This window comes from Dendropsophus ebraccatus, chromosome 10, assembly GCF_027789765.1.
Source record: "Dendropsophus ebraccatus isolate aDenEbr1 chromosome 10, aDenEbr1.pat, whole genome shotgun sequence".
Taxonomy (NCBI): domain Eukaryota; kingdom Metazoa; phylum Chordata; class Amphibia; order Anura; family Hylidae; genus Dendropsophus; species Dendropsophus ebraccatus.
Window position 1 is genome coordinate 66,958,518 of NC_091463.1, and position 4,254 is coordinate 66,962,771.

The following is a 4,254-nucleotide window of genomic DNA, read 5'->3' on the forward strand; positions in this document are numbered from 1 at the left end:
TCTGAATTGATCAGCCTATAGCGGCGATCGTAAGCACGGGGGGTGTTAACCACCACCCGTGCCGAGAAGCTAAGATGGCCTGCTATGATTTATAGCAGGCCATCTTCCCCGATCGCTGTGTGCGAACACGCAGCGATCGGGGAAACATCGGGCGTAAATTTACGCCCTGATGCGCCAAGTACCAGGGCGCGAGGGCGTAAGTTTACGCCCGATGTCGTTAAGGGGTTAACCCCTTCCTGACCTGGTGAATTTAGATTTGTCACAATTTTTTTTTTATTGTTGTTGCTTGTTTTTCTTCTCAACACCTAATGCACTTTTTTTTTAACTTCCTTTATTTCTTAGAAATTTTCTTACAGTATAAAATTTGACAATATATTTACACATGAACACATACATTAACATGATATATCCTCAATCAAAAGTAGTACATGCAAAAATATACAACCCCGCCCCCCGCCCACACCCCTTTTTCCCGTTTACCCCACCCCGGCTGCGGTGCCAAAAGCAAAAAAAAAAAAAAAAAAAAGACTAACTCATTTACAATCTGCCTCATTCTCTCCCATCCTGCCAAGGTAACCAAATTCTATTATAGTGGTTCAATTTCTTAACGGATTGCTTAGCTAGGTTCTGTTCATATCTCACAATTCGTGCAACCAGTGACTCCCATTCAGCTGTCTGCGGGGCTTTCTCACTACACCAGTGTCTGAGGATTACAACTTTAGCTGTCATAAATAGTCTATTCAGAAGAGAACCTTTCTCTGAATCTTCCACAAGTCCCCCCAATAGGATCTCAAACGGGGATACTGTCAATTTAATTCTCAATCTATTTTTAATACGTTCAATAATTCCAGCCCAAAAAGCTTTAATGGCAGTGCATTCCCACACAAGATAAAACATATCTGCTCTTTCCAGATCACATCTGGAGCAGTTAGAGTTCTATCTTACACCTGCTTCATATAACAAACAGGATGAATAATATAACCCATAAAATAACTTAAATTGAATTAAGCGGCATTTACAGAGCATTTTTTCATATTATGTGTAACCAATTCCCATTCTACATCCTGTATAGTGCCCAATTTCTCCTCCCATTTTACCCGTCTTTTTACCCGATGCAAAGGTTCCATTTCATGTACCAAAAAAAAGATATATTTTTTTAAGAGTTTTACACTTCCATAGTTGTCCCCTCAAAAAATCTAACAGTGCGTGTGATTCTATCGTGAAAATAGATACATCCTCAGTGTTTTCAAATGTTCTTTGTGTCCATCTTGGATTCCATATCTCGCCTGCAATTCTGCAAAACTAATCAAAGTGCCTTGGTGTATTATGTGACTCAATTGAGTAACTCCCTTATTTATCCAAAATTTCGAATCCCTCATTTTACAAAATTCATGCAATTTCCCATTTCCCCAAATTGGGGCAAACTCCAAACTATTTTTAATCCCGCATATACGCTTCACCGCCCTCCACATTTTAGTGTATAGTTTAGCAAATGAAAAAAAAACAAAAACTTATCCTCCTTTAACCAGTCTCCCTTTAGACTTTCAAAAATCCCATCCTTCGACACGGCGTCTTGGAATATATATCCAACCGCGGGGGTAGAGCCTCCCCTCATCAGATCTTGTAATTTCATTACTAGAAAGTAAAGTTTAAAATCTGGCATACTCAACCCCCCTTCTCCCTCTCTCTGCACTAATAGTTGGTATTTGATTCTCACTTTTCTCCTGCCCCATATCAATCCATTTACCAGGGCAAGTAACCTTCTAAACCATCTATCCTGGATCCAGATTGGAGCTGCGAAAAGAAAAAATAGTACCTGGGGGAAAATTATCATCTTCACTATCGCTAGTTGATCTGCCATAGAAAGGGGAAGTTTTAACCAAACCTCAATTTTCTTTTCAATTTTCCCTAGCAAGGGGAGAATATTATTTTTACAGTAAGCCTCCACCCTTATACTCACTTTAGACCCCAAGTAGTCTAGTGTCTGATGACTTTCTAACACCATGACTTCAGTCGCTAAGGGAGAAGGCAGGGTGTCAACTGGTAATAAGGAGGACCAAACTCTTTGATGGTATTCATGATTATCGGGAGAGTATTACTGGGATCCGCAACAAACATAATCATGTCATCCGCGTAAAGGAGAATTTTGTCATTTCTGCCACCCATCCCAAAACCGATTATCTTCTCCTCCCTTCTCATCTTCTGTGCCAAGGGCTCCAGATAAATTGCAAATAATAAAGGGGATATGGGACAACCCTGTCGGGTGCCCCTACTGAAAACTTGGATCATTGACCACTACCCTGGCAGTGGGGGAAGAGTAAAGCAGCCTCACCCATACAATAAAATCTTGACCGAAATTTAACACCTCCATTACCTTCCAAAGGAAGCCCCACTCCACCCTGTCGAAGGCTTTTGAAGCATCCAACGACAGGATGGAGCGGGGATGTTCACAGTTCACCTGTAAGTTCCCAAGGACTCTACCGAGATTATCATATATCAGTCTACCCGGGATGAAGCCGGTCTGCTCTCCCCCCACTACCCGTTCTACAACCCTTGATAGTCTCTGCGCCAACACTTTAGCTATAATTTTACAGTCCGTATAGAGAAGGGAGATCGGACGGTAAGATTCCACTCTCAGGGGGTCTTTGTCTTTCTTTAAAAGAAGCACAATATTCGCCTTGCGCATAGACATGGGCAGGCAATTCTCAGTACAGAATTCATTAAGCGTGCCCAACAACATGGGAATTAGTACTTCCTCAAAGTCTTTATAGACCTCAAAAGGGAGGCCATCAGACCCTGGCGCACTTGAGCCTACAAAACTAGCTAGAGCTTTTTTAAGATCTACTAAACCAATTGGGGCATTCAAGATGTCCATATCATCCCGTGATAGGCAGGGCAGGGAGCAGGACACAAGGAATTGCTCAATATCATCCTCTCCCCCCCCTCTCAGATTTATAAAGGTCAGCAAAATTCTCAAGAATTATTTCTCAAATTTTTTGGGGGTCCCTTGTAATTCTACCATCCTTATCATACAGGGCTGCAATATAATTTTTATCCCCTTGGGCCTTTATGATGTTTGCAACGAGTTTTCCCGGTTTACCGGATTCAATAAAGTATTTTTGGCCCCAAAAAAAGGTTTTTTGTTGCGCTTTCTCCACCAAAAAGTCAGAGTATGATTTCTGAACCCTATCAAGATTTTCAACGTTCTCTGAGAAGAGGGAATTGCAAAAAACTACTTCTGCCCTCTGTACCTGCAAAAACAACTCCTGTTCCTTTAATCTAAATATTTTTTTCTTATACTTTACTTCTGGGAATAATAAACCCCTAAGGAACGATTTAAGGGCCTCCCAAACATAGTGGATGTTAGCCACCTAATGCACTTAAACATTTATTTTTCCACCAAGTTGTATAAGGCATTACTTTTTTGTGGGTCAAGTTGCATTTTTTTATTGGCACCTTCCATTTTACTATATAATGTATTGCAAAACTAGCGGAAAAAAAATATTTGTTGGTTAAAATAAACAAAAAAACTAAACAAAACAAAATGTAATTATGCATTTTTGTGAGCCAATCACAGTACAGTACAGCTTTAGTCTATGGGCCCAAATTTGTGTACTTTTTGTTTTACCACTTTATAAAACATAAAAAAAAAAAAAAAAACGGGCCGTGCTCTGCCCCGACACGGGGGGTGGCAGGTTCCCTTTAATACTTTGTAAAATAAAAGAGTACAGTATATAATAAAAAATTGCTAATAGTGCTACAGTGTAGGTAAAAAGCCGTGAGCTGTGCCACTTAGCTAGCTTCACAGCTTTTTACCAATACTGTGACAGCACATTTTTTCCCACAAGGACCCTATTTGCATTTTTTTTAATTATAAACTGGATCCTTTTTTATTATATGCTGTATTCTTTTATTTTAGACTATGTTCACACAACATACTTTTTATAAAAAGAATGGCTGTGCAGGAGTGGTGCATTTACTTCAATGGAACTGAGTTTCAAACCCCACCCAATGTGGAGACAAGAGTGGTGCAAAAGTGGCCATGTTTTTGAAGCGCTGGATAACCTCTTTAATGAAAAGATCATTTTGATTTCTGGTTTCATAACCTAGGAGAGCGTGTACCGTCCCCATAATGAGGATCTTTCCTTTTTTCCATTTGCTCCTAGGGGCAGTATGACAGTAAATGTTCCTTCGCTGCAGATTTGCACTGAACATATTTCTCTTTCCTAATGAAAGGAACCAATGAATTAAAGA